Source organism: Gavialis gangeticus, unplaced genomic scaffold, assembly GCF_001723915.1.
Source record: "Gavialis gangeticus isolate Ggan-Ray unplaced genomic scaffold, GavGan_comp1, whole genome shotgun sequence".
Taxonomy (NCBI): Eukaryota; Metazoa; Chordata; order Crocodylia; family Gavialidae; genus Gavialis; species Gavialis gangeticus.
The window spans coordinates 17777434-17788031 of record NW_017728994.1 but is presented as its reverse complement, the minus strand read 5'-3'; positions in this window follow the sequence as shown (position 1 = coordinate 17788031).

Below are 10598 nucleotides of genomic sequence, written 5' to 3'. Positions count from 1 at the left end.
GGTGGACGCCTCGTACAGCGTGCGCCATGCTGGGGTCCCAGACCACGCCAGGCACCACTGCCGCCACATCGTGTCGGGGCGGCCAGCCAGCACCTGGGCCTGCCAGGTGCGCACCACCCATGCATAGAGTCCCTTCCGGGGCAGCGTGCCAAAGGGGCAGCCCGTATTGCTGCTGGGGGGCACAGGGAGCCTGAGCAGTGAGTTGGGCCGGTCAGCCAGCTCACTGGCCACCGCTGGGATGACCGGCAGTGGTGGGAAGGCGTCACCTGTGGCATCTGTGGTGGGGAGGGCCTGGTGAGCCTGGAGGTAGCTTTCTAGGGTGGTCACTGCTTCCATCAGGAGGGCGGCCCTAACGGCGTGCAGAAGCCGGCCCACGGTGTGGACAGAGCGCAGTGCCATCCAGGCAGCCAGGGCTTCGGGTGACAGCCAACCTGACTGAGCAGGGTGCAGGAGGTGCCCCAGGTGGGTGGTGTGCGCCTTGATGAGAGCAGCCATGAGGCTGGTGGAGGCCAGACTTGGCACAACATGCTGCAGGGCTGAGTTGTGGACCAGGGGCTCCTGACGCACCTGCAGGAAACGCAGGCGACTGGCTTTGGGACAGAGATGGAAGGCAGCCCGCCAGGCCCGCACCATGCTGCGGTAGAATGGGGGAAGGACTGCCCTGTTCAGGAAGCTGAGGTCCAGCATAAAGAGCTCTCGGTCAAAGCCAAGGCCCCCCACTTGGTGCAGGAACCGGCATGCCAGCTGCCACCATGGGAGGTGGCCCTCAGCATACAGGAGCCACTGGAGTGCTTGCAGGCAGTAGGTGGCCACCCTGCTGGCCAGGTCAATCAGGCCCTGGCCCCCCTCGGTGGTGGACAGGTAAACGGCAGCTCACGGGAGCCAGTGGCATCCATCCCAGAGGAAGTCCACTAGGAGCCACTGCAGTCTCTCAAGTAGCTCCGGCGGAGGGTCCAGCATGGTGCAGCAGTGCCACAGGGTCACTGCCACCAGATTGTTGCTGATGAGGACCCGGCCGCGGTAGAAGAGGGAGGGCAAGCACCAGTGCCAGCGCTGCAGGCGGGTCTCCACTCCCTCCGCCATGTCCTCCCAGTTGCAGGCTGCAAAGGACGGTGGCCCTAGGAACACTCCTAGGGCTTTGAGGCCATCCCGGTGCCAGGTGAGGCCCCCTGGCATGTCTGGAGGTGGCTTGCCAGTCCATGTCCTGAGCAGGAGCATGTCGCTTTTGCCCCAGTTGATGCGGGCCGATGCAGCGAGCTCATAGGTGTGTTGGCAGTCCACCAGGGCCTGCACATCCTCCTGGCTACCCAGGAAGACTGTCACGTCATCTGCGTATGCCGTCAGCCGGATTGGGGGACCAGTGGTCAGGCCCAGTGCTGGTGGCAGGGGTAAGCCGGTCAAGCAACGTCACAGAGCGTGCAGCAGCGGTTCGATGGCCAGTGAGTACAGCATGCCGGAGAGGGGGAAGCCCTGGCATATGCCACGATGCACCAGGAACGGGGAGCACAGTATGCCATTCACCTTGAGCAGGCTGGAGACGTCGTGGTACAGGACCCGGAGGGCTGGAATGAAAAGAGGCCCGAAGCCAGAAGCCTTGAGGGTGCCGAGCAGGTACTGGTGGTCGACGCGATCAAAGGCCTTCTCCTGGTCCAGGGAGACCAAGCCGACATGCAGGCCAAAAATCTTCGCAGCCATGAGCAGGTCATGCAGCAGAAACAGGTTGTCCTGGATGGCCCTGCCCGGGAGATAGTAGCTCTGTTCCGACCTGATGATGGAGGCCATGACAGTGTGAAGACAGTTCGCCAGCGCCTTCACCAGGATCTTATAGTTGGTGCACAGAAGGGAGATGGGCCACCAGTTCTTAAGGCAGCCCAGGTCCCCCTTCTTGGGCAGCAAGGTGAGCGCTGCCCGGAGGCAGCTGGTCAGCAGGGTCCCTTCAGTGAGGCTCTTGCAGACAACACAGAGGAGGCTAGGCCCAAGGAGAGGCCAGAAGCTTTTGTAAAATTCCACGGGCAGTCCATCCAGGCCCCCCACAGCAGCCTCGAGTTCTGCCAGGGATGCGTTCGAGCTCCAGGGCCTCGACCTGCAAAGCGCCGAGGCGCAGCAGGTCCTTATGCAGCTGCTGAGCTGCCTCCGGACAAATGGGGTCAGCCACAAACAAGTCCCGATAGAAGGCAACAGCATGCCCCCACACTTCTCCCAGGTCCATGAGCAGCCGTCCCTCTGGGGTCTGGAGATGGTCCAACGTCTTTGCTGCATCCCGCCATCTCTCCAGGCCAAAGAAGAAGCCGGTTGGGGCGTCGGCCTCTGACAGCTCCTGGCAACGGGCATAAACCCGTGCACCATGGGTCGCACCCTCCGCCAGCTCCCACAGGCATTTCTTGCGGGAAGAGAGGCTCTCGAGGAGTACCGCATCATTGCCTGCACAGAGCAGGGCTGCCTCAAGCTCTGCCACGTCCTCCTCCAGCTCTTGGGTGCGGCGGCAGATCTCGCTTGCCGCCAGCTGGGAATACTGCTGGCAGAATGCCCGAATCTGGATCTTCCCCATGTCCCACCACAGCTGCCAGGAGGGGTATTCTGCTTGCCCAGCCCCCCAACTCCTCCAGAGGTGGGCAAAGCAGTCCCTGAAGTGGGTGTCCTGTAACAGGCTGATGTTGAGGCACCAGTAAGGGGCCTGTGTGCGTGCTCTGCCAGGCAGGCTCAGTTCGCAGCAGACCAGGGCGTGGTCCGAAAGGCCCAATGGGATAATGCAGCTGCTGCGTAGTAACGGCAGATGGTGCTGGGCGATGTAAAAGTGGTCGAGGCGGGCCATGGCAATTCCACTGGCACTCATCTTTGCCCAGGTGTATTGGTGCGCATCAGCATGGAGGACCCGCCAGTCGTTGACGAGATCCGCCACCTCCAGCACGGTCCGCAGTTTGCAGGCTGAAGGCAGGTGCAGTTCCAGCCCCATCCAGTCTAGCAGCATGTCAATGGTGCAATTGAAATCCCCGTCCACAAGGAGCAGGTCATCATTCTCACTGGCGTCATGCAGGAGGTCGCCCAGGTTCTCTAGGAAAGCTACCCTCTCTCTCCCGTCAGTGGGCACATAGACATTGACGAGAAGCAAGTTCTGGTGTGCCAGGGTGACGTGGATGGTCAGCAGCCAGCCAGGGACAACCTCTCGTGCCACCCCCAAGTCATACTGCAGCTGCGGCGAGAGGAGGGTCACCACTCCTGCGCTGAGGTTGGTGTCGTGGCTCAAAAATAAGTGGCCTTTCCAGGCAGCGTGCCAGTCAGCTTGGACATACAAGTCACTGTGCATCTCCTGGAGGAAGGTGATCACCAGCCGCTTTTGCTGCAAGCCCTCCAGGACAGCTGTCTGCTTCACTGGGTCTCTGCAGCCGTTGGTGTTTAGCAAGGCAATGGTGGTAACCGCCATGAGCAGGAGAATAGAGAGGAAGGGTAAGCAGGGTACCGATGGGACAGAAGGTGACAGAGCTGGGCAAAAAAACCCACAGAGACAGGGGAAAGCCTATTCTTGCCCGACCCTATTCCGTGGGCCCACTTCAGCCCCACACCTCCCTCACCCAGGTCACCAGCTTCTCAAGCCGGAAGGCATGTTGACGCGTGCCCAGGTCCCTGTGCATGAGCCTTGCTGCATCACTAGCGGTATGCACAAACCGTGCAGGGTCCGGGCATCATTGCCGGATACTCTCTGCCACATTCCTTCGGCCCTTGGTCTGGTCTAAGAGGTTGAGGAGGCCTCCATAGTTGGGGGCCACCCAGGGTGGGTTCTCCAGCAGAAGCTGGATGTTGCCGACTGAAAACCGGCAGGGCTTCACTCTGGGAGGGGACCTACCGGTGAGGCTGGTGAAAGTGCCCTCAATAGCCAGGCTCCCCAGCAGGCCCCCCTCAGTATCTGGATTGAGGACTGTCTCTGGGAGATCAATCCCCATCTGCTTTGGGGGGCAAATGTCATCCCGCTCCTGGGGCCACTTGTGACACTCAGAGGGCAGACACTCAATCTCCTCTTCATCGGCCTCAGTGTGCAGGGGGGTGGCAAGACCCTCTGCTGTCTCCTGTGCCTGATGCTGGGGAGGCAGGCACACTCTCTGCCTTGCCACTCACAAGCCCCATGAGGTGGGATGGGGTTGTCCCAGACATTGCTGGGACAACCTCAGTCATGGCCTGAGGTGGCGGGGTTTCTGGGGGGCCAGTCAGGGTAGGGTCAGGTTCCCTGGCTACATTTTCCCCGGCGCTGTCAGAGGCAGGTCCCAAAGGGGCAGGCGCTACTTTTGAAGCTCTTTTTTGCCTCTTGCTGTTAGCTTTCTTAGGAGCAGCCGGCACCTCCCCCGAAGGGGACGGGTCAGGCTGCTTGGGGTTCGCCACCTCTGGATCCACCACCTCGACTGAAGCAGGGGTGGAGGGAGGTGGAGGGGAGGTCTTGGTTGCTCCAACTGATGGAGCCCCAGCGCCTGAGATGCTAGCAACCCTGGGCAGAACTGGGACAGGAAGCGACTGGGAGGACTCCCCAGCCCCTCCACCATGTGGGGCATCAGTCACGACAGGGGCAGGAGAACCCTGGGAGGACATCCCAGGCCCCTCCTGGGTGGCATGCCAGTACCAAAGGGGTCAATCCCCCCAGATGGAGTGGGGGTGGAGGGGGGCTTGGAGAATCTCCCAACCCCCCCCTTTGATGAGGTTCCCACACCAGAGGCCATCCCCCCATGTGGGTGCAGCAGCTGGTGCCCCATCTGACTGCCCCAGTGGGCACTGGACAGCCAGGTGGGAGCTGCTGCTGCAGTGATGGCATGAATTCCCATCCTGCGAGAGGTACACCATGTAGGGCTCCCATCCAACACAAAGGTCATGGAGAGAGGCAGTTTCTGGGTGCCACCTGTGAGGAGCATGAATGTCTGCCTCTGAAAGGACAGGACGTGCCTGAACTTGTGGTCCCTGCTCCCCATGGTTAGCCTATGCCAGGGGCCGGTTAGGACACCATAGCACTCGAGCTCCTTGGTGAGGTCTTGGTCTGGCAGGTGTGGGGGGACATTGGAAGCCACCACCCACACTGCCAGGGTCTCCAGGGGCGTAATCAAGTGGTGGACCCCCAAGATTTCCAGCCCCGCTGCACACACCTCCCTCACCAGGCTGGGAGAGCTCAAATATATGATGGGCATTGAGTTTACCTAGGAGGCGTACCAGACACTGCGGCATCCCAGCAGGTCTGCCAGAGCTCCGGCGTAGTCCTCCACCCTGACTTGAAGAGGGGTGTGCACCCACAGGCCATGGCTGAGGAGAAGGTCTGCAGAGACATCCCTGTCCCATGTGCCCTGGCTGCTGGCAGCCATCCCAGGCAGGAGAGGGTTAACTCTCCCACAGGAAAATAAAAAGCCTCAAACTGAAGCTGGGGACTGGGAGGGGGCTGAAACAGCCCCAAAATCGGCCCTGGGCAGGCAGAGCAACACTGCAGGGGCTGTAGGCAAGCCCTAAGGCAGGAGTAGATGGCAGAGACAAAGGTAAGGGGCTCTGGAGGAGGGAGGCAGCAGGAACCAAAGGGAGAGCACAGGCCGGGGTGGGAGAAGAGCAGAGGCAAATGAGGATGCCAGAGCCCAGGGGAAAAAGCTCAGAAAGTGAGGGAAAGGGGCAGAGAGGGAGTCAAGCACAGGCTGGGGAGAGGCAAGGTTTGGACAGGTGGGGAGAGGAACAGGGTGGGCAGGGAGCGGGGGGTGGAATGCGCAGAAGGGACCTGAGCTGCAGGAGCTCCGAAGAGCTTCACCTGTCTTCGGCCATCTTGAAAGAAAGAAAGAAAGAAATCTTGCAATGTTTTTACAGTAAGGGCTAGATTCTGTGCTCTGTTATACCAATAAGGCTGAAATAATGGTGTTGCATGGATGAAATGGGTAAAAACTGGCTAAGTCTGTGTGCACAATAACAGAAGTCAGGGCTGGGTGGTAAATTAGAGAATGACTGGTTCAGAGAAACATTAAACTTTCATAGAAAACAGGCTATTTCATCAATGCTTTGTGTTAACACTGCCAGGGTTGTAAGAGCTGCCTTCAATTCCCTTTGTTTTTTACAGAATGTTTGTTTGACCTTCGGGAAGTCATTTTAACTCCTTGTGTCTCAATTTCTCACGTATAATGTGGATGTTATAGCAATTTTATGTCTCTCAGTCTTGTGAGCATGCAAATATTAAAGATTGTGAAAAGCAGTTAAAATAATGGTGAAGGCGAGGCATCCAAGATAGATACATAGATGGGCAGTGTACCCAGGTATTTCCTGACATTCCAAAACCTGTTCTCTGTTATGTCTGTGCACCGTTGGAAGTTGGGGATTCCACGTGGGGTATGTTGATGCACTAGAGCTAAGTGCAGACAGTCAAAAGGCCCAAGGCTGAATCAGCTCAATCTTCACAGGTTAGTCTAACCTGCATAGATTGAACTGATAAGCAAGTGAACAGACATTCACTTTTTTGATTCTGGAAATGCAACCACATGCCTGCAGTGGCCCAGGCCAGAAGCACCTCCCTTATAGGCTGAAGCTGTCAGCTTTGGCCAAGGCTGGCTCACTCACCCTGTGATGGAGGATTTGTAAAGCATCCTGGGATGCTGGGGGACTGTGAGTTAACTTGAATCTGCAGGAGATTTGAGACAAAAGTTCAATTAACTGATTTTATCTAAATCAGTCAAGTCTGATACTCCATCCCTCCAGGTTTATTTTAAACAAACCAGTTTGGGCCATTTTGAAAGTGTTTTATGTACACTGAACTTCTGGGATAGGGACAGACGTTACACATAAACTGGTTTAAGTGATCATTACACCTTAACTGGTTTAAACCCATAACAGAACATAAGTTCAGTGCACATAAACCAGTTTCAGCCATTTTGAAAGTGGTTTAAGATAAATCTTGTTGAGTGTAGTATCAGACTTAACTGATCTGAGTCAAACTGGTTTATGCAATGTTTGTCCCAGACCCCTTCCTGGTTTAAGTTAAATCAGAGTCCCACCAGCATCCCAGATACTTTACAGCCCTGGGCTATACTGTCTGCTCCAGAGAACAGGGATAGCCCCAACTCTCTGCTCCTTAGCCAAAGCTCCAGAGCAGACTGCAAGCATAGCAGGTTCTGCCTGGCTTCCCCCTTCTCCCCCCGCTGCCTACCACTGCTCACTGCTCAAGTAGGGATCCCCCCCATTGCTCCCTCCCTCCATTCTCTCCCCTCCCTATCTCCCTCCCATATCTCTCAGCACAGACCTCAGCCACGTGATATGCTAGCTAATGCTGCGTGGTGTCTGTGTGTGTGTCTCCCCAATTTCACTGGACCAGGCAGACAGAACAGTGTCTGCTTAGGGCTTTTTGGAGGTAATCAACAGGTCAGCTGGTAACGTCCCTCTGTTCCTTCCTTGGGAAAAGCTGTTTAAGAAGAGTTTGAACTAATGAGGGAGGCTTTTGTTTTGTTGATGGGCTGATAAACACTGTGTTATCAGCAAGGATCCTGGTTTTCCCCGATAAAAAATTGCAAATTCTCTGATAAAGCCCCCAAAATCCATAATTAAAATAAAGGCCCCCCACAATAACTCCCCAGCCCTACTAGTGCCCTTCATTCCTACCCCCACAGCCCTGCTGGTGCCCTTCACTCTCCCCACAACAGCCCCCTGACCCTATTGATGTCCCTCACTCCGCCCACAGCCCTACCAGTGCCCCTCACTCCCCCCATAACATCCCCTCAGCCCTACTGGTACTCCTCAGTCACCGCACAGCCCCCACGGCCCTACTGGTACCTCTTATTCCCCCCCCAAAGCCCCCCAGCCCTAATGGTGTCCTCCATTCACCCCACAGCCCCCCTTACCCTGCTGATGCCCCTCACCCACAGCCCCTGCCCCCCCACCCTGCCACAGGGGGCCCCCAGATGCCAGGACTATGGGGCCAGGGACCCAGATCCACAGCCCTCTGCCCCCAACAGAAGGCAGCAGCTGCGGCAAGAGATGGAGCATGGAACTGGCTCCGTGCCCCCTCCCCCCCCGCTGCCTGCCTGCTGTGGGCTCCGGCAGGGGGGCAGAGCCAGCTCCTGGCCACAGCGTGCACTCCTGGGGGACACAAGGGACCTTGCCCCCCAGATCTGTGCAGGGGGCAGGGGCATGCTGCTGATTCATGCTCCCCAACCTGCTACCCTCTCCCAGGGCCTGCACAGCACAGCACATATGACTGGGTGCAGCAGGATACAGCGGGGCCATGAAGGAAAGCTGATTGGCCCTGCAAGCTCCATGCTGCCATGGTGATACTTCCCTTGTGTGTGGGGGTAGCAGTGAGGGGCACAACCTCAGACTGACACCTACACTGCCCGTGCCCACAGAAGTGTTGCCAGGGCAGCATGGAGCTCACAGAGGCAAGAAGTTTTCTTGCACAACCCTGCTGTGCCATGCTGTGCTGGGGCACACATGCTGTGCAGGCCCTGGGGGTGGGCAGCAGGGCAGGAATCATGAGCCTGCAGCATGCACCTGCCTTGCCCCATGCACAGATCTGGGGGGCATGGGTCCCCCCTGCCCCCCAGGAGTGTGCACACTGGCTTGTTCAGCCCCACGCCTGAACAAGTCACCCATGGCCTTGTCCTCCTCTCCGTTGAGGCTCTGAGGCTGCACATTGTGGCCTCAGGTCCCAGGCTCCACACACTGCCCAGCAGAGCAGCAGCCACAGCCCCAGCCTTGCCCAACTTCCTTCCTATGGGGGCCTCAATCCCCCCTCACTTGCCTGCAGGAGCTGCTGTCCAGGCAGCCTGGGGCCATGTGCAGGTACATTCACATGGCGCCCCCTGCCTGACTGCCCTTCACCTGCTCCCTCCCAGCCCCCTGCAGGCTGGAACTTTGACAACCCACAGAGGGCTCACTGCAAAATTACAAAATATGTGGGTTTCTGTGTTAACATGAGAAATCTATGTTCTGCTCTACTGAAGGGGGAAATCGGCAGTTTATTCTGTTTTTCCATGGGAAACGGAAAACCCAGAACCCTCGTTACCAGCTTCCCACTAGCTCCCTCACCTGTCAGGTTTGCAGACAGTATGAAGAATCAGGGAGAGGGAGATTAAAAAGCACCGTATCATCAACAGATGCCTGCACTGCACACCTCACCCTTTGCCTCAGAGTGCTAGCCAGGGTCTGGGGTCTGGCAACACTCCTGCCCCTTGAGCAATGATCAGGGGAAAGCTTGGGAGAGTATAGGCAGGGTGGGGGTTTACACCCTTCCCTAGTTAGAGCATCCTGCTGGGGCCTGGCTACGCCCCCCACACCTCAGCACTCTAGAAGGAAAGGGAGTGCTGCTCTAGCACCTGCTGGCTTCTAGCCTGAGCCACTGCAGACATGTGCCTCCATTTCTTCAGTCCAGAGAGAATGTCTGTGCAATTGCAAACTGGCTCAACCTAGTCAAGTTGGACTAACCTGCAAAGATTGAATCAATTCAGGGTCAGGCTCTTTGAATGTCTGTCCTTAGCTTTGTTGTGTTACAGATTTGAACTGGTTTCCGATCACTTATACCAGTTTATGTAATTTCTGCCCCTGGCCCACAAGTAAAAAAGATGATTGGAAAATGAATCCTCTTTTGTTGAATTTGCATGATAATTTCAGAGCTTAGGGTTTCTTGTAATTACAGCAGTTAAAGCACTTTTCTGAGAATTTTCACTCAAGTAGATTAAGAAGATAGCTATATCATTAGAGCATTGAATGTGTTTGATCTGCCAAAGATCTGTGGTAATTTAAAGGTTATGCAACTTCCTTTTAAGATACAAATCTTCCAGGAAAGTGAAATTATATAATGATTCTGAATTAGAATAGGCTGGAAGAAGAATTTGGGAAAGTTTAAGAATGTATGTTATTTTTAATCACATGCATATTTTTGCTGCTGCTTGATTGGCTGCTATATTGTGATTCATTTAAAGAAGCTGAGGAGCGAACATCTTTTAAAGCACTTAAAGTAGAATTCCTGTCCTGTCCTGTCCTGTCCTGTCTTGTCCTTATGCTTATATGATTCTTGATAATTTAGCGTTTCAGGTTTCCTTTGGATTCACAGTTTCTTTAGATTCATTTCATTAGGATTTGCACAGTCTGACACTAAGATGACAGTAACTCCAAAAACTTGATGTGAAACTTAGGGCTTATCTCTACTACCTGCATGCTCCATACACTCCCTCTCAGAGTGCCCCTGTAAAGTATGTTCTGCCCACTTACTCCCTCTCCAACAGAGCCACATGGAGAAATTAGGCAATATTTATGTAGAGAGCCACTCTTAGCCTCTCTGTCTCAGGCATTCTTGTTTGCACATGATCTGGTCCGGTTGAAGGCCATGTACAGATATTCATTTTCTCTTGAGAGAGCAGTGACTGTCCAGGAGAAGCCATGAGTGTAAAGATGTTCAAGATGTTTCTCCTGGAGCAAAAATGGTCATTTGGGGAGAAAAATAATCTGGGAACAACCAGGGTTATATTACTCCCAGGAGAGTTGCTTCTGGGAAAGTGAATGTCTGTACACATGTTCTGTGAGCAGCCACAGCATAGTTTACCAGCATCCCAGGGTACTGTGTTCCTGTCCCACCCAGGGAGACAATATGTCACACTCTGGATTCTGCT